We start from the raw sequence: 24,886 nt of genomic DNA on the forward strand, positions 1-24,886 counted from the left end.
GACCCCATTGATTTGGCAAAATTTAGTGGAAGGGTCAGAAGTTTAACGAGAGCATGCCAGCAACTATTTCACTCATCCCTACTTGCAATTAAACGCTGAAAGTTTGGATCATTCGTTCAGACAGAACTGGTGTAGCTGTGAAGTGTTCAAGGGGCTCCTTGCTTGCACAAATGTATTTGTAGCAAAGAGCAGATAAATCGGCACAAGATGTTGGATTGGCAGGTCAGGAGCCCCAGGTGCAGGCAGCTGTGCCTCCAGAAAACAGGGAGGAGGCAAGATTAATTTCCCTCACTGAAGCATGTGGGAGGATGGGTCTGAATGAAAGGAACGAACTTTGGTGCTTCTTGGAGAAACATTAGATTATGTGGTTTGGAGTGCTGTTGCCCGGCATGAATAAGTAAAGAAATTGATGTTTTATGCTTTTCAAAGGTTTTATCTGAGGCTTGATTAATCCATGTTCCCTGGTATGCCCCCTTGAAACTAGTATGCCTCATAGGTATAATTACTGGGTCTAATAACCATTAGCCGGTTAAAAACGGGTATTTACAATTATGTATGAAATAATCTTTATCCTGCAGTAAATGAATAAGTTCCATTACTGTTTACCATAGAGCCAACTTACAGAGGTTTTAATTTGCTTCACTAGTTGTTTTTATTCATTATTTTCTCTGTCTGTTTTTGTTATAGGTCTAGAACACCGCGTTCCTGGTTGCCAGGCAACGCTCTGTGGCTACATCCTCTCACTGATACCGGCAGTAAAGGACCAGACGGGGGAAGTGACGAAAGTTAGAGTCACATGACGGCTGTCATGTGACGTTCGGGGCAAACCCGATACACGCTCCCAGAGTATGGGGGCGTGGCTTTCTCCCGTAGGCTGACTGACCGGCTCGGGGCGGCGCCTCCTCTTGGCGCGCGTTCGGCAGTGGGAGGCTGCTACAGAGGTGGGTAAGACCTGCATCTCACATGTATATATATACTGTTATGTTGTGCCACAATTTTTATGTAATCCACTGCCTCTGAAGAAGCAGATTCTCTGCGAAACAGCGGTAAGGCCAGGATTTATTGCATGTAGGTTTTGAAGATGTTGGGAGCAATTAAATAGGTGACTTGCAAAGCAACTGGTGCCCGGAGTTTCTACTCTTTTGTCTTGCACAAATGTGCACAAAAGTTCTGCCGACAAATTTTGAATCAGACTGGGGTGAGAGCTTTGTGATGGCCACTCCAATACCTGTCAATAATGTTGGAAAAATGAATTTTGCTCTGCACAATATACAGGCTGTCGGTCCACCACTGGCAAATAGGCTCCCATTCCATGAGGTTCTTCTTTGTAAGTCAAATTTATTTGTACGCTGAGTCATGTATTATATACTAGTATATGTGGATAAATTATTTACTTTCGATCAACTCTAGTTTGGACATGCAGTATAAAAAATGTGCTTTAACCTCCCTGGCGGTTAATTTTTTTTTCCAAATTGAAAAAATCCTTTTTTAAAAAAAAAAAATTTTTTTGTTTCATGTAAAGCTACCAGAGTGGTAGCTACATGAAACACCACTAGAGGGCGCATGTGGCCCTCTAGTCCGATCGTCGCCGGCATCTATAGCAAACAGGGGAACGCGTATATAACGCGTTCCCCTGTTTGGCTTCTCCTGTCGCCATGGCGACGATCGGGATGACGTCATCCGACGTCTTGACGTCAGGCACACCCGATCCAGCCCATAGCGCTGCCCGGAACTCATTGATCCGGGCAGCGCAGGGCTCTGGCGGGGGGGCCCTCTTCAGCCGCTGCGTGCGGCCGATCGCCGCAGAGTGGCGGCGATCAAGCTGTGTGCGCGGCTAGCAAAGTGCTGGCTGCGCGCACAGCACTTTACAGCATGTAAATCGCCCCACCAGGGGCTGAGATCTCCCCCTGCGCGGCATAGCCTGAGCTCAGCTCGGGCTTACCGCCAGGGAGGTTAAACAGCTTAAAACCATTTATACAATACTGTAACATGTAATTACAAAAATAAAGTTAGTTTTCCTCTTAAAGAGGGATTGTTATCCACAAAATAAAATTCCATTTACCCACGCTCTGTGTTTGTTAGGCAGCCTGCAACCTTACCCTGCATTGCAAGCTCTCCAATCTATTCAGAAATGTTTCTGCTGTAATAAATAATATCCCAGTAAGCCTGGCTTTATTTTTGCCATTGCCAATGAGAAGGAAGCTTGTCATCAACCCTCCCACATTCCTGCTCCTCTCTGATTGGCTGAAGGAAGTTCAGTGAGCTGCCGAAATGTGTTTAGACATGTGTTTACAAAGTAAGCTAGCCATGACAGTGCAGTTTCTAGGAGGAAACAAAAGTTATGGAGGAAATAACATCAGGATTGGCTTCAGTCAGAGGGAATCAAGATGGCAAATGCCAGGAACAGAAATCTATTTATTTACTAAATAAAATTCACTGAAATCAAAACGTGGACAGTACAATACATCTGTTACGGAAGTAGAACAAGTATTTATCTCAATATGGGTGAAAGAGACGCCCTGGTGTGTATAAAATGCGCAGTAAGCCGCATACAACGTGGGCTTGATTGACAGCGGCAGTACACAGTAAGGACGACCTCGTGGTCTGCCTCTGCACCGTCCGCGGAGACCGGGATGGGGGGCGGAGAGTGGAGTGGTCGGCGTGGGGCAATCGCCTGCAAGGGGCTGGAGAAAGCTCCAGGAATAAAGCTCATTTTTTAAAATTTGGCTGATAACTCCATTAAATCAGAAATTACAGAAATGAATCATCTACTGACACTTTATCAATCTGCCTTAAAAGAGGATACTACACTGTTTTACAAAGAAATCAGATGAATGACATCATTCTACAGCAAGGAAATAATGAGCCCGAAGATGAGGAGAAGAAGAAACAAGGGATGACTGCAGCTCAAACAGAACCCAATTACAGCACAGGAGACAAATGAGACTACTTGTATTACGTAAAAGCTAAGCTAAAGTCAAATAATTAAAGTGAAATGCAGAAAAGTCACAATAAAAAATGTTTAAAGATCTACTATAACCCCATTTCCGAAAGAATTAGGACAGTAGCTGGAGGAAAAAAAAGTTCTCCAAATGGGTAATAACCTAAATAGAGGGAAGCCTCTGGAAAATCCAGAAACTTCCCTCGTCCCCTTCCACCTCGCCAATCCGGTGATGGGACACCCCAAAGCTCATTGACAAGGGCTGGCCAACGGAGCATGGCCTTGCGCCTATGTAGTAGCACGGAGCCAAATGGGCTAGGCTTTTTCCACCAAACCTGAGCAGTGATTCGTTGCTACTGCACAGGTGCCACCAGCCCTGCGCATGCACAGCTAGGCTTTGCATGTTCACCTATGGTAGCACAGCTGCAAACTTCCGAGGGTCTCAGCGCTGGATCAGTGGCTAGGAGGAGGATATGGGAAATCTCTGGAAGATCTAGAGACTTCCCTCTACTGAGGTAAGTATCTGAATTTTTGACACGTGGATCCACAACTTTGCTTTTAACATTTTTTTTTTATGTTTTGCGAACCATACGAACCTTATATTCTGTGTTGGTGATCAGGCACGATGACTTTGGAACACAGGAATACTTACAGTACGAAAACCACACTTCAGTGCCATTGCAGTACCAAACAAGTGGACAGTGTCAGGGGGTGTTCACCACTTGCCCTTCACGACACATTTCACATGACTCAGATACTTCCTCATTCTGGCTTTGGAATTCATATGTTCCGAATTCATTATGCCAAATTCAAACACCAATACTAGGGCTGGACCTACCGGTACCATGAAGCCACCTGAATCCACTGTGTTTGGACAAAAGGTTTGGGCCACCTGGCACCTGCCTCCCCTCCGCTCTCCCGCCTTCCTGGTACACTGCAAGGAAACGCGGAAAAGCCGCCGTCTCTCAAGGTGAGGCGGCTGTCTCCGTGTCCAGCATGGCGTCACAACGCGGAAAAACCGCCGCATGCCGCTTAGGCAGAGCGGCGGAATCCGCATTGGGAACGGCGGAATCCGCATTGGGAAAGGCGGAATCCGCATTGAGAACGGCGGAATCCGCATTTGAGGCGGCCCCCGCAAGCGGTTCACAATATACATTGCTAGACAGTGCTGGTGTGGCTGGGACTGATAGTCCACCAAGGCTCAGAGTGACACGCGCGCGCGCACAGAGGCTGAGTTTAAATAACAGCCAGAAGTGAGTCAGCTGACCAGGCGGGTCAGCTGACATTTTCCACTGCTCTCATTGGTCCAGCAATTAGGGAGGTCCTGGAAAGGTCCTTGTGTATATATACTGCTGGCTGTTCACTTGCTTTTTGTCTGGCGTTGCGATCACATATGTGGAAGCACCCAGATCCGTAGTCAGATCCGCAAGTGTGCCGGGACCAGCTGGAGCTGTAATCCTACACTTAGCTAGATTCTGTTGATAGCTAAAGTACTAGTTTGATTGTGATTATCTGTTATGACTTCCTGCTTGCCTGACTATCCTTCTGAACTCTGATCTTGTACCTCGATACTTCTGATACTCTGTTGCCGACCCCCGGCTCGTTTCTAGACTCCGCCTCAGCCTCCTGATTCTGTACCTCGATATATCTGATACCCCGTTGCCGAACCCTGCCTGTACTTAGACTCCGCCTTTGTCTCCTGATCTTGTACTTTGTCTGTCTGTGTGTGTACGACCTGGCTTGTCCGACCTCGAGAACCGACCTTACCATTAGAGGCGGTTCCTCGCTCTGTTAGTGACCCTTCCTCCTGAGGGTCACTTCCAGACATCCTTCCTACTGTCAGTCTGACTCCTCCCGTCTTGGAGAGCTCAGGTCTGCGGAAGGAATCTGTGCAGTACTTCTTGCTGCACTGAGGCCTAGTCCTCAAAGTGTTACTGTTACACCAAACACTACACTCTACTCAGGTGAACAGAGGTTAGCTAGTATATCGGATTATCGGTGAGACTGCAGATCACTTATAATCTGGTATATATCTGTATTCCCAGTGATACTGCAGATCACCGGTAATCAGATACTCTCTGTGCTCACCGATCGTTACTGAACGCCAGACCCAAATAACAGATGGACGCACGCGCTGACCCTCTGACTGTGCTTGCCACTTCGGTGGATACCATCCATCAAGCACTGGGCCAGCACAAAGCTTTAATCGATGCCCTTCGGCTTATGTAATGCCCCGGCCGTCTTCCAGGAGCTCATCAATGAGGTTTTTAGGGAGGTGTTAGGGAAGTTCGTTTTAGTCTATTTAGACGACATTCTCATCTTTTCTAACAACCTCTCAGAAGACAGAACCCATGTCAGGATTGTATTAGACAAACTGAGGCAGAATATGTTATACGCTAAACTTGAGAAGTGTATTTTTGAGGTTACGTCGGTTGCCTTTCTGGGATATATAATCTCCACCTCAGGTCTGTCTATGGACCCTGCCAAGGTCTCCACGGTTCTGGAGTGGCCGCAGCCGGTGGGGTTAAAGTCGCTACAACGGTTCTTGGGGTTTGCGAATTATTATAGAAGGTTTATAAAGGGGTACTCCACAGTAGTCGCACCCCTCACTAGCCTTACTAAAAAAGGGGCAGACACCACTCATTGGCCTCCCGAGGCCTTACAGGCATTTTCTACTTTAAAAGGGTTGTTCTGCTCGGCGCCCATACTGAGACATGTGGACACTTCCTTCCCGTTTATTGTTGAGGTAGACGCCTCGGAGGTCGGGGTGGGGGCTGTGCTGTCTCAGCGTTCTGGTCTCCAGGGTAGATTACACCCGTGTGCCTATTTTTCCCGGAGGTTCTCTCTGGCAGAGAGAAACTATGATATAGGCAACAGGGAGCTCCTAGCCATCAAATTGGCCTTCGAAGAGTGGCGTCATTGGCTAGAGGGAGCTGAGCACACTATCACGGTTTATACCGACCACAAGAATCTGGAATACATCGAGGGGGCTAAAAGGTTAAGCCCTCGGCAGGCTCGATGGTCTCTATTTTTCTCGAGATTTACATTCCTGATTACGTACACGCCAGGTAGTAAGAATACCAAGGCAGATGCACTCTCTAGGTGTTTCGAGCCGGAGACAGCACAGCCCTCTGTTCCCGAGACCATTGTCCCTCGAAGGGTGGTGTTAGCCGCTACTGAGACTTGGGAGGACTGGAAGGAGACTTTGAGTCCTTTCCAGCAGGATATCCCGGAAGGGAAACCAGACGGGGTATTGTTTATCCCGTTACCATTCCGTCTCCAGATCTTGGAGATGGTCCACTCTCATAAAAATGCGGGACATCCTGGGGCGTCTAGAACGCAAGATCTCGTGGCCAGATGTGCATGGTGGCCTTCGCTAGCAGCTGACTGCAAAGAGTTTGTCAGGGAATGTGCGGTGTGCGCAAAAAGCAAGCCCTCCCGGCTGGCATCTGTAGGTACTCTGCAGCCTTTGCCCACCCCGAGTGAACCATGGACCCACTTGTCCATGGATTTTGTGGGAGAGCTCCCTAGGTCTGAAGGTATGTCGGTCATCTGGGTGGTGGTCGACCGTTTTAGTAAAATGGCCCACTTCGTGCCCCTGAAGGGACTCCCCTCGGCCCAGGAACTGGCCGATTTATTTATCACCCATGTCTTCCGACTACATGGCATTCCAGAAGACATAGTGTCCGATCGGGGAGTCCAGTTTGTTTCAAAATTTTGGAGGGCATTCTGTCACCAAATAAGCATTAAACTGTCGTTTTCCTCGGGTTACCACCCACAGACAAATGGCCAGACGGAGAGGGTCAATCAATCGTTAGAGCAATTTCTGAGATGTTACGTTGCCGAGGCGCAGAGTGATTGGGTTAAATTTTTACCTTATGCAGAATTTGCCCACAACAACTTAAAGAGTTCTTCCTCAGGTTTCTGTCCATTCCAGATAGTAACCGGTAAACTACCTAAATTCTTTCCGTTGCCAATTGCGTCCACTCCATTTCCAGCCTTGGAGGCTTGGCAAAGGTCATTTAAGGACATGTGGTGGACCATTAAGAATAACCTGGTAAAAGCAATTCAGAGTCAGAAAGGTCAGGCTGACAAAAAACGCTCGTTAGAGTGGAAATTTCAACCTGGAGATTTGGTTTGGGTGTCAACCCGTCACCTGACCTTGAGACAACCTTCTGACAAGCTTGGTCCCAGGTTTGTGGGTCCATTTCCGGTAGTCAGGAGGATCAACGATGTTACTTATACCATTGACCTTCCCACCAGCATGCGGGGGGTTAGGTCCTTCCACGTGTCTCTTCTTAAACCAGCAGTCCAGGTGGGCCCCACTCCTCCTCCTCCTGTGTTAGTAGATGCAGAACCCGAATATGAAGTGGAAAAAATTTCAGATTCACGTACGGTACAAAACTCGGTACAGTACCTCGTACATTGGAAAGGGTACGGCATTGAGGAGAGGCAAAACCAGCTGACATTTTCCACTGCTCTCATTGGTCCAGCAATTAGGGAGGTCCTGGAAAGGTCCTTGTGTATATATACTGCTGGCTGTTCACTTGCTCTTTGTCTGGCGTTGCGATCACATATGTGGGAGCACCCAGATCCGTAGTCGGATCCGCAAGTGTGCCGGGACCAGCTGGAGCTGTAATCCTACACTTAGCTAGATTCTGTTGATAGCTGAAGTACTAGTTTGATTGTGATTATCTGTTATGACTTTTGCCTGCCTTGACCACCCTTCTGAACTCTGATCTTGTACCTCGATACTTCTGATACTCTGTTGCCGACCCTCGGCTCGTTTCTAGACTCCGCCTCAGCCTCCTGATTCTGTACCTCGATATATCTGATACCCCGTTGCCGAACCCTGCCTGTACTTAGACTCCGCCTTTGTCTCCTGATCTTGTACTTTGTCTGTCTGTCTGTGTGTGTACGACCTGGCTTGTCCGACCTCGAGAACCGACCTTACCATTAGAGGCGGTTCCTCGCTCTGTTAGCGACCCTTCCTCCTGAGGGTCACTTCCAGACATCCTTCCTACTGTCAGTCTGACTCCTCCCGTCTTGGAGAGCTCAGGTCTGCGGAAGGAATCTGTGCAGTACTTCTTGCTGCACTGAGGCCTAGTCCTCAAAGTGTTACTGTTACACCAAACACTACACTCTACTTAGGTGAACAGAGGTTAGCTAGTATATCGGATTATCGGTGAGACTGCAGATCACTTATAATCTGGTATATATCTGTATTCCCAGTGATACTGCAGATCACCGGTAATCAGATACTCTCTGTGCTCACCGATCGTTACATACACACACTACCCTCCTCATCGACGCATCCTTGAATCCTTGTCCTCATTCCACCAGTGGCACCTGCCACCTTTCCCTGTGACATCATAGGACATGCTACGGTAAAATCCAAACCACCGGTGAGAGATCACCATAGCCAGTCAGAGGGAAAGTTTTGGCACGCGACCAATCAGGCGGGGGTGCCGGCACTAGACCGGCCAATCGCAGCCGCTCATTGCTAACTGGTGCCAATAGTCTTGCGGCCAATCACTGCACTCTATCAGTAGCAGTGAGATCTGATAGGTCACTACTAATGATTGAGTGCAGTGACTGGTCCAATGACTGTGTCGTGGTCCTGCTTGCGAGACCTTCCTCCAAAGTTTGCTTCAGGCAGCAGAAAGTCTAGAACCGGCCCTGTATATTTACTGAACTAATACAAAAAAATTAAAACGTTGACACAAATAAATTGAAATGCTTTTAACAAAATACATACCTGGTTGGAATTACCAGCAGCAAAAGTAAAAAAAAAAAAGTCACTACAGGGTCGATAAAAGAATGAAAAGTTGTGTAGGACCAAATTAAACAAAAAAAAAAAACAGTGGAACATCTAACAACTGATCAAGTGACAACAAGTCACTAACATGATGAAAATTGCACAACAGTTTAAGAATAAAATTTCTCAAGTAAAAAGAATTTAGGAATTTCCTCATTTACAGTACATAATATCATTAAAGGATTACAAGAATCCAGAGAATTCTCTGGGCGGATGTGAAAAGAAACCACTGTATGGCCTCAGGACCAATTACAAAAATGATCTGTGCTGCAGCCAGAGGCGTAAATACAAGCGCTACCACCAGGGCTGGATTTACCATAAGGCACTGTAGGCATGTGCCTACAGTCGCCTGATGTTGGAAAGGCGGGCTCACTCCCGTCCCCGAGTGCCTCCTACCCCAGCAGAGTGAAAAGGAGAGGTTAGTCACCCAGCTCTCCGCATTCCACTGTCTACATCACCCTTCAGCCTGGGGCATCTTTTTCTACCTCACACTTGGGAGCACCTCTACTTAGTATTAGGTTGTCAGAAGTACCCTCAATATTAAGCGGTACCTGTGGCTAACTACGTTGGGCAGAGGTGACAGCTGGGCTAGCCAGCATATGTAAGTTGTGGTTTTGGGGGGGGGGGGGGGGGGTTGTGGGTTCATGGAGGGCAAAGTGTAGGGTGCCAGGATATCTGTGCCTATACGCTCCTGTGATGTAAATCCAGGACTGGCTACCACACAAAGAAGAAATTGTATAAAACATGATCCAGAAAAACTGCTAGCTTCTCTGCTACAACATGTATCACTGGTACACAAGTCATCTTGCAATGCAATGCTATTACAAAGTATCTTTACATTCCACTTAGCAGCTTGTTGTACAGTAGAACAGAGAAATTATTGAGCAGTTTAATTCTTAAAAGACCACTATCGAGAAAAATTGTAAAATGTAGAATGCATATACTGTATATAAAATGAACATTTCTCCCAGAGTAAAATGTGCTACAGTATTAAATACATTTCTCCTATGTTGCTCTCACTTTCAGTAGGCAGCCAAAATGTGACATATCTGACAGGTTTTGGACTGGTCCAACTCCTCATGGGGAATCTTCAGTATTTCCTTTATTCTTTACAAAAAGCTCTCTATGAAATGGATCTATACAACGATGCTGGCTGGTCTCCATACTCACTTGCAAAATTTGGTAGTTGGACTGCACAACTGGTGTCCAGGGCTTATGAATATCGAGAAAAAACAAGTATCCCCCATTGAGAAGATGGACTAGTCCAAAACCTGTCAGATCTGTCATATTTTTACAACCTATTGTAAGTGACAGCGACATAGGGAAACATAAGGTTATACTTCATTTTACTCTGGAGCAAATGTACATTTTATACACGTGCATATTCATGTATTTAAAACTTTTCAATTTTTTTTAACGATAGTGGTCCTTTAAGGTGATCCTAAAAAAATTAACAATGATCAAATTATCAAAATCAATAATAATCAAATTAAATACATTTTCAGCAAAAGTTAGATACTTACCTTAGAAGAGTAAAGCCTCTGAATATTATGCCTCCATAATTAAAACTCACGTATTGTATTTGCCTAATAGTCCCGGTTATTACACCATTTAAATTATTTCCCTATCACAATGTATGGCGAAAATATTTTATTTGGAAATAAAATTCCTTTTTTTCCGTTTTGCATCCATCACTATTTACACGCTTATAATAACAAAAAAATAGAAATATTTCATCTTTACATGAATATTTAAAAAGTTTAGACCCTTAGGTAAATATTTACATGTTTTTTTTTTTGTTGTAATGTTTTTTTTTTGTTTTTTTTTAATTAAACATTCTATATGGGTATTTTTGGGAGGGTGGGATGTAAATAGTAATTTTTTTATGTAAATATGTGTTTTTTTATTTTTTTTTACATGTGGATGTAGTTTTACTTTTTGGCCACAATTGGCAACCTTGAGTTTGTTTACATGACGTCACTCTAAGCGTAACATGTACGCTTAGAGGGACGTAGGGGGACGTAAGAGGCAGAAAAAATGAGGCTTCCGAGAGAAGCGGTCCCTTTTTCTGCCAGCGAAAGGAATCCATGATTGGGCACCATGTCCCGATTCATTGATTCCTGGGCTAACGATCCACGGCCGGGAGCACGCGTGCATGCACGCGATCGGACGCAGGAGCGCACATGGCCTTCTGGACATAGCCTCTACGTCCAGAAGGCTTAAATGGCTAAAGTAAGTATGGGTAAGTATCTGGTTCATTTTTTCTTTTTTAACAACTCTCATTAGCTTTAAAGAGACTGAAGAGAGAGAGCTGAAGTAATGTAAATCTCTGATAATTACCCAGGGCTTCCTCCCACCCCATAAACACGTATAAGTGCCACGCCGTCCTCCCGCGGTCTGCCGTTCAGCCGTGGTGAGCTCCGGTAACTGGCTCAGTCGATGCCAGTCTGGATCTACTGTGCACACGTGCACATGTGCACTAGACCCGAACTGACGTCAGTGAGCCTGTTACCAGGTCTCACCGCGGCTGAACAGAGAACTGCGTGAGGATGGCGTGGGAGTTAGACTTGTTTATGGGGTGGAAGGAAGCCCCGGGTAGGTATCAGAGCTTTACATGACTTCAGCTCTGGTTAACTTTAAGGTTAAGCATCAGTAAGGGGGGTTTTAAGGTTAGGCGTCAGGAAGAGAGGGCTCTGTCTGAGAATAGGTTTAGGTTCAGTTGTTGTAAAATATGGTTAATAAATACCGATATTTTATTACAATAATTTACACTATTTGCACTTTAAAAACGAAGAATATCGGTAGATATTAACAATAAATCTATTAACAAAAACGGGCACCCATTTTTCCTCGCGCCCTTTTTCATGCATACATCTAGCCCTCCATGGGCTCGATTCGGTTCTTTTTTCCCTGATGCAGGTGCACTTTCATTATGCATTCTCTGTTTATTAGTAATGTGTTTGTGTTATTTTTTTTAGAATCCTAGGCATAGGCTGTAAACAGCCCCGGGCCGCCCATGAGGCAGGGTGAGGCAGGTTCCTCAGGCGTCGAAAGTGGGGGGCAGCACCTGTCTGGTCATGGGGGGGACGCCGAGCTGGAGGAGGTAGCAGCCAGGAAGGGGGAGCAGTGGGCACAGTGGTGGGGAGAGGGGTCAAAGACAACCCCTCCCTCATCTGGAGCTCCAGCGTCCACGCTCCCCCTCCAGCTATTTTTGCTAAATTTACAGCCAGCAGTGAGCAGGGAATTACTCACTTCTTCCCTACTTGCATTCCACGCCTCGCCACGTCACATGCCGCCCACTGAAGTACAGTGGGCTGCATTGCAGGAAGTGATGCGGCGAGTGGTGCAACGCAAGTAAAGAAGTAAGTGAGTAATTGCTTCCCTGCTGTAAATTTAGCGAAAATAACTAAACTTGTGAGGCACCCTCACAAGTTTGCCTCAGGCGGCAAAAAGTCTACAACCGGCCCTGGCTGTAAAGTAACATTAGCAGAGATGTGCAGAAGAAGATTAGTCCTGATCAATTCTGAAAGCCTCACTTCCTTCATTAATGAATGCCAGGGTCTACCTTAAAACATTAGTTTATTGAGCGGGAAAACATAACGACCCAGTGTAGAAAAATCCTGTTTTATCTCAGAGAAAAATCAGGCCAGTCATAAAAGGGAAGTAGCGTGAAGAACACCCAGAACATCGAAAGTTTATGTAGAGCAAGGTGACCCGTCATTAGGGAAACAACTACCTCTTCACACAATTTCCATCAAAATTCAAAGGAAGGAGAGCATTTCCAGTACAACGGAAGAGGCACATTAAAAGCTAAATCACAGTATTTTATCGAGGATTAGCACTAAGGTCGTTGATAAATAACAATCTTCCTCCCCGGCCATCTACTATGCAACATCTCTCCAAGAAAATCATGGCTCCAACAGAACGAGGATCCATTTGATGTTTTCTATGTTCTTCACCGAGAACAAGATAATTGTAGAGAATAGCTTACCGTTAAACACTGTGTTTAGTTGTTAGCAGGAGCACAATGTACCACATATGTACGTACTTATGTACTACTTACTTATGTGCTTCTGTCTATGTTCTTTATGAGCTAATTCTAATTCTCAGAGATAACGTTCACCCTGAGAGTAACTCCTCATTCAAGAAACATTTTTTTTCGATATTAACTGTTTAAAGAGACTCTGTAACTTGAAAAAGATCCCCTGGGGGGTACTCACCTCGGGTGGGGGAAGCCTCCGGATCCTAATGAGGCTTCCCACGCCGTCCTGCGTCCCACGGGGGTCTCGCTGCAGCCCTCTGAACAGCCGGCAACAGGCCCGACTGTAATTTCAATATTTACCTTTGCTGGCTCCAGCAGGGGCGCTGTGGCTGCATTCGGCTCGGAAATAGACGGAAATACCCGATCTCCGTCAGGTCCGTTCTACTGCGCAGGCGCCGGAGACTTGCGCCTGCACAGTAGAGCGGACCCGACGGCGATCGGGTATTTCCGCCTACTTCGGAGCCGACAGCCATCAGAGCGCCTGCGCAGGAGCCAGGAAGGTAAATATTGCGTCACGGCTGTACGGAGGGCTACAGCGAGACCCCCGAGGGACGCAGGATGGCGTGGGAAGCCTCATTAGGATCCTGAGGCTTCCCCCACCCGAGGTGAGTACCCCCAGGGGACGGTTTGCCGTTACAGTTCCTCTTTAAAGGACCTCTGTCGCGAAAATCTTATAATGTAAAATATATGTAAACATATACAATTAAGAAGTACGTTTCTTCCAGAGTAAAATGAGCCATAAATGACTTTTCTCCTATGTTGCTGTCACTTACAGTAGGTAGTAGAATTCTGACAGAACCGACAGGTTTTGGACTAGTCCATCTCTTCAATGGGGATTCACAGGGATTTCTTCATTTTCAAAATGCACTTACGGTGAGCAGGGAGGCTGGTCGGCATCTTTGTATAAATCTTTTTCAGGGAGTGTCTTTATAAAGAATAAAGGCCATGCTGAGAATCCCCTATGGATAGATGGTCTAGGCCATCGGTAATGTCAGATTTCCACTACCTACTGTAAGTGACAGCAACATAGGAGAGAAGTAATTTATGGCTCATTTTACTCAGGAAGAAACATACTTCTTATCGGAGCAGTGCTTTTCAGCGCTGCTAGATTTGGGCGCAGCCAGCGCCGCCATAGACTGTAATGGGAATCAGTCAGAAGACGGAGCCGAAGTTGCTTAAAAACAGAATAATTCGGCCTCCAGCAATCGCTGGAAGCCGAATTATTTCATTCCCCCACTATCCATGGCGGCCTGGAGGGGGAATAGTAATTAAAACGGCCCGACTTGTGCAGAAGCAGGATCAGCCATATACCGCTGTATCCTGCACCCAAGTCTACCGGCGCCCATTTCAAATGTACTCCTTCTTATTTGTATGTGTTTTAAATTTTAAGATTTTCGTGACAGTTCCTCTTTAAATAGGAACTGTAACCCAGGATTGAACTAATCCCAGTCTGTAGCTGATACCCCTTTTCCCATGAGAAATATTTACCTTTTCTCGAATAGATCATCATGGGGGTCTGTATGGCTGATATTGTGATTAAACCCCTCCCCTCCACAGTGTGATGTTTCCTGTCTTTGAGCCTTGTTGCATTGTGGGAAGTAACAGCTTTTTACAACTGCCAAGAAACCAGTATCTCCCTCTATGCATATGTATATCTATTAAAAAAAAACAACCTTTTAGCCTATCGCATTGTTAGGGGTTTGGTTATAGATAATGGAAGTTGGTGCTGTCTGTTTTTTTACATGCATGCCAGTAGTAAAGATGATGACGTGCAGACTGATTTCCTCACAATATGCTAAATACCTGTAGTGACTAAGAGATTAGTCACCTAAAGAGGCAACAGAAGTTGAGAAACACTTCTTAGTAAAGAGTATGTGGGGATTGAGACACTAACAACACAGTTATATATACTTGTTGAACATTCGATTTCAAAACCATTAGTATGGAATTGTTCCCCTTTTGCTTCTAGCACCGCCTTTATATTTTTAGAACTTGGCTACAGAGATTTGCTACCATTCAGGCATAAGAGCACCAATAAGGTTAAGCAATGATATTATGAGGAATGGCTTGACATTAATTCATTTTATAAAGAAAATCGTGGTATAGCGCTCAACAATATACACTTATGAAACCCTAAATGCAGTCCAAATGCTTAAGAGCATCAGCCGGGTACTAAATAAAAGTCCAAGTGTACAGGTCCTTCATTCATCTGATATCTTTATTGCACAATGTAGTAAACCATATACGCTCACCAGATCTGTAGGCCAACCCAAATTGATCGGCAAACACGTTTATGACACTTAGTCAGTATCTCCAAACGCTCCCGCTTGTTCCAGTCACGCCTCCTCAGCATTCAGGTCATGTAAATAAAAATACATCCATAGGGTAATACTGTTTGGCAGTTAGATTCACCACTCCCTTTCTAGGCTCAACTCCAGTGGTTCCCTGAGTTTAACCACTTTACCCCCGCCCGTACGGATTTCTCCGTCCCTTTTTCCATCCTTTAACCCCCAGGGACGGAGAAATCCGTACTTTGCGCACTCCCGCCGCTGCCCGCGCTCCCGCTCGTAAACACGCCACCCGCCGCTAGTAAACACGCCGCCGCCCGCTCGCCCAGAGATCAACGAACGGGAAAATCCATTCCCGTTCGCTGATCTAAGCCCTGCAATGATCCGCTGCCGCTCGGCTGAGCAGCGCGATCATTGTGAGCAATAACAAACTCCCAGCCTCTTTCTACTTCCTGCAAGCGTCCGGAAGGACGCTTGCAGGTCGCATGAAACAAAAAGTTACTGTTGCCATCTTGTGGCCAAATAGTAAAACTACACCCTAAGCATTGTTTACACACAAATAAACTAGTTTTACACAAAAAATTAACTCCTTACCTTCCACACTCCCCAATTTATTTATTTTTTGTAAGTAAAAAAAAATAAAAAATTTACAATTTAAAAAAAAACATAAATAGTTACCTTAGGGACTGAACTTTTTAAATATTTATGTCAAGAGGGTATAACACTGTTACTTTATAAACTATGGGCTTGTAATTAGGGATGGACGCAAAACTGAAAAAAATGCACCTTTATTTCCAATTAAAATATTGGCGGCAAACATTGTGATAGGGACATAATTTAAACGGTTTTATAACCGGGATAAATAGGCATATACATTTCATGGGTTTTAATTACAGTAGCATGCATTATTTAAAAACTATAAAGGCCGAAAACTGAAAAATAATAAATTTTTTCCCACATTTTTTCCTATTTTCCCATTAAAACACATTTAGAATAAAATTATTCTTGGCATAATGTCCCACCTAAAAAAAGCCTAATTGGTGGCGAAAAAAACAAGATATGGTTCATTTCATTGTGATAAGTAATGATAAAATTATAGACGAATGAATGGAAGGAGCGCTGAAAGGTGAAAATTGCTCTGGTGGTCAGGGGGTAAAACCCCTCAGTTGGGTAGTGGTTAATAATGTACCCAGTGCGACCTCCACCAGATTTCAACAAAGCCTCTCACCGTGTATCCGTGCTGACCCAGCACAGACCAGCCAAAAGCGCTTGTTTGTAGTTGTGTCACACTGTGTTATATACCAGACTCTTCCCCTAGAACTCAAGCAGGATCCAACATAGTGTAATACCGTTTATTAAGTTTAAAAAAGTTAAAAGAGTGCACTCACAATATAGTAGAATTATATGCTCATATCACAGGAAAGCGTCTCCTCCGCTCCGTAGGCTCCGCCCTACTAGTTTCGTCATTCGGCTCATCAGGGGCATGAGTCGAATGACGAAACTGATGAGTCATTCGAATGAATGCTGAGGAGACGTGACTGGAACAAGCGGGAGCGTTTGGAGATACTGACTGAGTGTCATAAACGTGTTTGCCGATCAATTTGGGTTGGCCTAGAGATCTGGTGAGCATATATGGTTTACTACATCATGCAATGAAGATATCAGATGAATGAAGGACCTGTACACTTGGACTTTTATTTAGTACCAGGCTGATGCTCTTAAGCATTTGGACTGCATTTAGGGTTTCATAAGTGTATATTGTTGAGCGCTATACCACGATTTTATTTACAACTTTTATTGAGGTACACGCTGAGGTAGATAGCGATCCAACTAAATTTGAACAGTTTTGTGACATATATTTTATATTTTATATTATATGTTTAGTGGTTAACTCAGTGTCAGGGAGGAGCGCACGAGATCCCCAAAAAAGATTAATTCATTTTAGACTACTGTGTAAGCTAATAAGGCTCTTGCACATCAGATTAGGCAAACGGCAAACCTCTTCTTTGTAGACCTGGTTTAAAACACAAAGTCAATGTCTTGCTGATATACAGAAAAGTCCCTCGCCAAACTGTTGCCACAAAGGCGAAAGGGTACAAGCTTCTATAATACCACTGTAGGCTGCAGAATTCAGATTTCACCTTTTTTGGAATTAAGGATCCTAGCTTACACCAAGAATATGGCCCATTTTACGCCAACACCAAACTTCACAGTTGACATAATGCTTGCATTTTCTTGGCATCTATCAAGGTCAAATTTATCCATGAGACTGCTCATTTGGTGAAGTGTGAGCCATCACTTCAGAAAACATGCATCTCTCCACTGCTCCAAAGTCCAGTTGCCTCAGGGGTCGAGTGGTGCGTGGACGCAGGTGAACGGCGTCCACTTACTATTTCCAGAGAGTGGATGCCGTTCACCCTGCCATGTTCGGAGGGGAGCAGCGCAGTGGAAGGAGAGCTGTGAGCAGCGGTGGAGAAGGGGGGCCATCCCCCCCCCCTTCCCTCACCTTAGGTGCTCTCCTTCCCTCGCTCTCCCCTCCTGAAGTAACGTGCGGGCAGCCGGCAGTGGGCGGGACTTACCTCTCCTCGTTCCAGCGCCGGATCTGCGTGCCGCTGCTCTGGTCTAGACCAGACCAGACTTGCGGCACGCAGATCCGGTGTTCCGACGACGAGGAGAGGTAAGTCCCGCCCGCTCCTGGCTGCCCGTACGTTACTTCAGGAGGGGAGAGCGAGGGAAGGAGAGCACCCTAAGGTGAGGGATGGGGGGAGATGGACCCCCTTCTCCACCGCTGCTCACAGCTCTCCTTCCACTGTGCTGTTCCCCTCCTGCTGGGGGACACCTGACTATCTATTCTGGGGACATACTGTATACCCCCTGACTACATATACTGGGGCATATACCCCTGGCTACATATACCCCTGGCTACATATACTTTGCACATATACCCCTGGCTACATATATACTGGGCACATATACCCCTGGCTACATATATACTGGGCACATATACCCCCTGACTGCATATACTGGGCACATATACCCCCTGACTACATATACTGGGCACATATACCCACTGGCTACATATACTTTGCCCATATACCCCTGGCTACATATATACTGTGAACATATACCCCCTGACTACATATACTGGTCACATAGACCCCCTGACTACATATACTGGGCACATATACCCCTGGCTACATATACTGGGCACATATACCCCCTGCCTACATATACTGGGCACATATACCCCTGACTACATGTACTGGGCACATATACCTCTGGCTACATATACTGGGCACATATACCCCTAACTACATATACTGGGACATATACCCCTGACTACATATACTGGCACATATATACCCCTGGCTACATATACTGGGACATATACCCCTGGCTACATATACTGGGACATATACCCCTGGCTACATATAATGGGACATATACCCCTGGCTACATATACTGGGCACATATACCCATGGCTACATATACTGGGCACATATTCCCCTGGCTACATATACTGGGCACATATACCCCTGGCTACATATACTGGGCACATATACCCCTGACTACATATACTGGGCACATATACCCCTGGCTACATATACCCCTGGCTACATATACTGGGCATGTATACCCCTGGCTACATATACTGGGCACGTATACTCCTGGCTACATATACTGGGGATATATACCCCTGGCTACATATACTAGGCACATATACCCCTGGCTACATATACTGGGGACTACTATACTCATGGCTACTTATACTGGGGACACCTATAGACCTGGCTACCTATGCTGGGGGTACCTATTTTGGTGGAACTGCTGTCAGATTATCTGCATTTTTGTGGAACCGCTGTTATATATTTTGGGGAACAGCTGCCAGACTATGTGTATGTTATGGGAACGGCTGCTGCCAGATAACATGTATTCTGGGGAACAGCTGCCAGATTATGTGTATGTTAGGGGAACAGCTGCTGCCAGATTAGGCATATTTTGGGGAACTGCTGCCAGATTGTGTATGTTTTGGGGACCACTGCTGCCAGATTATATGTATTTTGGGTGTTACGTGTATTTTGGGTGATCCGCTGCTAGGTTTCGCGTATTTTGGGGAACTGCTTCCAAATTATGTGTATGTTGGGGGAACTGCTGCTGCCACATTATCTATTTTGGGCGAACCACTGCCATATTATCTGTATTTTGGAGGAACTTCTACCAGATTATGTGTCTTTTTGGTGAAACAGATTACATCTATTTTTGGGGGATACACTACGGCAGAGCTCAAACTTCCCCGGCAGACCTTTTACATCACTGCTAAGGTCATGTATATTTGGACCCACCCATGACCACGCCCACATTATGCTTGACCACGCCTATTTTTGGCACACCGCGCAGGGGTTTTCCAGGCGAGTCCACTCACCTCTTTTCCCAGGACTAGACCCCTGAGTTGCCTCGTAGTTTACAGGACTTAAACCTCTGCTTAAAAATTGCAGTTGCACTATTGTTGTTTCTAGAAGTTTCCACTTCAAGGTAACAGGATTGACCAGGTCGGACCTAGAAGTAAAGAAAACCGTTCTTGTAAATTGTTGGAAAAGTGACAGTTTACTATAGAACATCACTGAGCTTTTCAGTACAATTGCACGGTTGTAAAACAGTAATGAACAGATGTTCAAAAGGCATCATTTTGAAGGGGCGCTAACATATTTTTGAATCTTTAACATAGTTAAGAATTTACTAGAAGATTAGACTTCATGTGTTAATATTTCAGGATGCAATGCTAGCACTCCAAAGCAGCAATCAGCAGAACATCATTAACAATGTCCTCCTTCTGTCTCCCGGAACAAGTATTACATGGATCAAAGGAGGCGTATCATTGGCTTAGAGCTTTCCTGTGTTTGCTCAGTGCTGAGTACTTAGGAAAGAGATCCTTACCACTGCAATTAGCCGACATCCTGGGAAGAAATTTCAGAAGCTTCCTAATTAGCGGAGTGGAAATAACTGGCGTGTACTCTGGTTTAATGCTCAATCTACACCAACTAACTCAAAATCACAGAGCACCACCAACCAGTTCAAACCTAAACATTGGATCTTCCTGACTACTCCAAAACTACGAACATTAAACTTGTATTATCTCTGTTTTCATCTAATGTGAATAAACACTACAGACGTGCTGAATGAGACATTGGATAAAAAGACCAATGTTGTGTTCAACCCCTTGCCTGGCGTGAACGCCAGGACCACTCCATGCCAATAGGCGTGAAATCCTGGGGCGGGGTTTTGCAGGAGATCGCGCGCCCACCTCAGCTTGAATGACGGAGTTCTGCTCCGTCATCAGTCTCCCAGCAGTGATCGCCGCTATGAGACTGTTAGACGACGAAACCGCCGTCTATTTACACCGTACAGCGCTGCTGATGTCTGGCGGGGGGAGAGAGGTGTGATTGGCTGGCGGGGGGAGAGAGGGTGGAGAAATAAAAAATAAAGTTAAAAAAAATAGTATTATTTATTGTAAAAAATATATTTATAAAAAAAACAAACAAACATCCCAGGAGCGATCAGAGCCCACCAACAGAAAGCTCTGTTGGTGGGCAGAAAAGGGGGTGGGGAATCACTTGTGCTGAGTTGTATGGCCCTGCAGCGAAGCCTTAAGGCTGCAGTGGCCTATTTTGCAAAAAATAGCCTGGTCACTAGGGGGGTTTAATCCCGTGGTCCTTAAGTGGTTAAACTGAATGGCCCACTTTACATGTTGTGTCAAAATATTATTATTGTGTATTTATATAGCATTGATAACTTTTGCAGTACTTTACAGGATCCATATGATGGAGCAGGGTGGTCTGTAGGTGCAGAGAGGCACCCAATATAAGTTAGAACTCTTTACTGAAGAAAAACATGCAGAGATAAAACGTACACCACCTTTAGGTAATGCAGTTTACTTAAAAACAGAGAGGAACACAGAATTAATACAGGAAATCACAATACCATAGACATGATCACATCATTTTACAGACAGTGACATCTTGTGGTTGCTTTACTATACTGCAGTTTAAATAATCTTGTTGATACTACCATGGGTGTAACAATCACCCCTGAGACCCCTGCCATCACAGGGGGGCCCGGAGGCCCTTGGGGGATCACTTCTTCTCCCTCTCCTCAACTGCTAGTGGAGCCAATTAGCAAAAAAGGTCCCCGTTTGCTCACAGGAAACGTCCCCGCCTCCTCCCGCCATGCAGAGTATTAGGAAGCGGGAACGTGTCATTTTTTCCTGCTTCCAGATGCTGCTTCACAGCAGAACACTCTCTGCTGCTATTCACTGTCTCCAGATCACATGAACCACTTGCGGCTTGTGGACCAAGGGGGCCCCATGGTATAATTTTTGCAAGGGGGGGCTCTATTAAAGCGGATCCAAGCTGAAAAAATTAATTATAACAAGTAACTTGTCTCTATATCTTATCTAAAGTTTAGATAGTTTACACGCAAATCTAGCTGCAAACAGCTTCAACAGTATATGATTATTTATTCCTGTGATACAATGACAGCAGCCATGTTCTGCTTGTGATCAATACACACAGGCAAGCTGCTCTGCATCTCCACCCCTATGCCTGTGAAAACTTCACTCCCCACTCATCCTCCCCTCTACCTCTGAAATCTCTGGCTAGTAACATCTCCTCCTCCTCCTGCCCAGACTGAGCTCCCATAAGCCCTTGCTACATGGGTCTGAGAGTGCCAAGGCCCTGGAGGAGCTGTGGATGAGGCTTGTTTAGTTTATAGGGAATTAGAGTATTAAAAAAAAAAAAAGTATTTGGCTTGAGGAATGCCCTATAAACTACAGTATATAAAGAGAACACAATTATGCAATGAGTAACAGTTTATCTCTGATCCACTTTAAGTTAAGTTACGTCTCTGGATACTACCAACGCCATACTCATGTTATTACCTTTCCCATGGAGGCGCAAACAAACTTTATCACCTTGTTAAATGCCAATTCACTAACCTATTACTGCACTGAAAAATAAAATGATCTACTAGTGAGGTAATATACCAACTTGTGCAGTAAATACCTGAAGAAATGTCAACATATTGCAATTTACAAAGATTAAAGTGTTTGTAAAACCAAGCAAAAGTGTTGGTATTTATCTATCTAGCAGACAGCCAATAGGGAGAGCTAGGCAGCTCTGCTTCTCACCCTATTTGGCCCAATACTTTGGAGGGTGGCATTTCAGAACGGCAGAGCAGGAGAAGAAGACATTTAAAAAGTCTTTTCTGTATCCTTTTAGATGTGCATATACTGTACAGGCTTATCCAGGGCTGGCCCGCTCATGAGGCGGGGTGAGGCAGGTTCCTCAGGCAGCAGGAAGTGGAGGGGCGGCACTAGGAGCCATAAAGAGGAAGTGACTGGCCTGGTTTGCCGCCTTCTGGAGAGACTGCTCAGACTGGAGTGTGTGCTGGTTACCCCGCCCGCCTGATAGCCTCAATTTGGCTGCAGACTCTGACTGCAGTGAAGTCTGCGCCGAAGAATCGTCAATCGTGAGTGACTGAACCGGTGCACAGTGCACGCCAGCCCTGCCACGTGACGTGCCGCCCGCGTCCCACCCACCATGCCGGACTCCAAGCTCTGCCTCTGCCGCCTAATAGCAGGCCTCTGTGACTGTGAGGCTGCACCTGCACGCTGTCGCTGCCTCCGCCTGCTTGATGGTGGGTGCCAGGCAGAATACAGGACTGGAAGTAAGAGTCACGCTGCTTGCCGCCTGCCATGATAGTAGTCACGGTCATTGAGTGGCGCTGTGACCGTGACAACGATGTGCCCGCCATTGCCCCCCGGCAAGATGGAGGAGCAAGCTCGCCGCCTGCAGCTGCCCACCAGTGCAAGACTATGGATGCTGGGCCTGGATCATGCCCGACCCCTGTCCTCCGCTATCGTCGCCGCCGGACCCCACCATCACCGGTGAGTCAGTTTGCTGCCCCAGGCTCAGGCCGCTCTGCTCTGCCTTAGTTTCACGGTCGGGTCGGATTCCTTTTTTTGTATGTGAATGTATGTGAGTGACGTCATCAATCATATTGATATATATAAATATGGTAGCCGTAGTCTGAGTCAGACTGGTATTTATTTTGGAATGATTGTCATGTGTGGTAGACAGACTGGTAGTGTCTAGTGGGTGTGTGGTATTGGTATATGCAGGCCCAGGCCAGGCTGCATATACAGGCTGGGGCCCCATGCATTGCAGGGGCGTGTATATATAATCATGTTGCTGGTAGTGTCTAGCAGGGCCGGGCCGAGGCATAGGCTGGAGAGGCTCCAGCCTCAGGGCGCAGTATAGGAGGGGGTGCAGAATTCATTCAGCTGTCATTCCTAATTGTGTTTGAAGCAGAAATAAATAAGAAAAGGGGATACATGGCAGTGACTGCAAGCCAGATAACTAGATATTAAGGTGTTGGGGAGGTTGTGGGCCCTGTGGCGCCTCTTAGTCTAATAGCAATCAGTGTGTGACGGCTGGGGTGGCAGGGATGGAGGGGCGCACTTTGGTGTCTCAGCCTTGGGTGCTGGAGGACCTTGTCCCGGCTCTGGTGTCTAGTGTGGTATTGGTATATGCAGCCAAGCACTACCCCCTGCAATGCAGGGCCCCAGCCTGTATATGCAGGGCCTGCATTATGCAGGCCCTGCATATACAGGCTGGGGCTCTGCATTGCAGGGGGGTATATCTACACACGGGTAAGGATTTCTACACTTTCACTTCTGCACTTTATTCCATGCACTGACACTTTTGCAGCGATCTTGCAGCAGCATTTTCACCGTACCAGCTCATCTTAGCACAGGTTGCTACCTACGACTGCACTTATGCTTACATAGCACCTACTTAGATTAGGGGTTTATTGTTATAAAGCCTGGTACACACTTTCAATTATGATTGGCCAATCACTGACCAATTTTACCACCTGCATGTAGTATGAGGAGCAACAGATATTGAAGCCTATGAGCATATTATGTAGGTATCCCTTATACTACATGGAGGCAGGTGGTAAAATTGGTTAATAATTGGCCAATCGTAATTGAAAGTGTATCAGGCTTAATTCCACTAAAATGGACAGGAGGGAGAACAAGCAGAACATGGAGGCAGAGACACACACCAGCAGATCCAGTGTGAAGGGAACCGCAGGATGGTACATCCACATTGAACCCCAAACAGTAGGGCCTACACTTTCTGCAACATAGGCCTTTGTCACTCTGCAGGGGTTAATGCCATGCCAGATGACAGCATTTCACTTGTGTGTAGAATTACTAAATGAAATGGTCCTTAATGTGAGTCATTTCATTAGGGCTGTGGAGTTGGAGTCAGAGCAATTTTGGGTACCTGGAGTCGGGAAAAAAATACTCTGACTCCCACTCCTAATGAATTTAAACTGTAATTAAAATAGACAATATGATAAAATGTTCTATTTTTCATATAATGGTCATCTTAAATCATGTATATAAACAGTAATAGCTGTGCTTAGTCCACAAAAATGATATAAACCAATCCAAATTAGTTACTTCTGCTGTAGTCCCTGTATTTTTAAAGTCAGATTTGCCGGGGGGGTGTGGGGGGTTGAGGAGGGTTGGGAGAGGTCGGCCGGGGGGGGGGGGGAGGGGGTGCCTTCGCGATCTTTGCCTCAGGCAGCAGAAAGTCCAGGACCGGCCCTGGGCTTATCTCATTCTCATCATGTTACGTCAGGTCAGTCCAGTGGCGTAGCTAAGGAGCTGTGGGCCCGATGCAGGTTTTACAATGGGGCCCCCCCAAGCACTCTATACATGACAATTGATA

The 24,886-nt window shown here is 45.8% G+C and overlaps 1 long non-coding RNA gene across 1 annotated transcript in view; it reads right to left on the bottom strand.

The window, feature by feature from the left end:
• Window positions 1–14,379, bottom strand: part of LOC137522411 (uncharacterized) — a 52,052-nt gene extending 37,673 nt beyond the window's left edge. Inside the window, exon 1 of the long non-coding RNA XR_011022288.1 lies at window positions 14,290–14,379. This is a non-coding gene — a long non-coding RNA (uncharacterized lncRNA). The remainder of the gene's footprint in view (window positions 1–14,289) is intronic.
• Window positions 14,380–24,886: the final 10,507 nt, after the last annotated feature.

This window comes from Hyperolius riggenbachi, chromosome 6 (assembly GCF_040937935.1).
Source record: "Hyperolius riggenbachi isolate aHypRig1 chromosome 6, aHypRig1.pri, whole genome shotgun sequence".
In the NCBI taxonomy this organism is placed as follows: Eukaryota; Metazoa; Chordata; class Amphibia; order Anura; family Hyperoliidae; genus Hyperolius; species Hyperolius riggenbachi.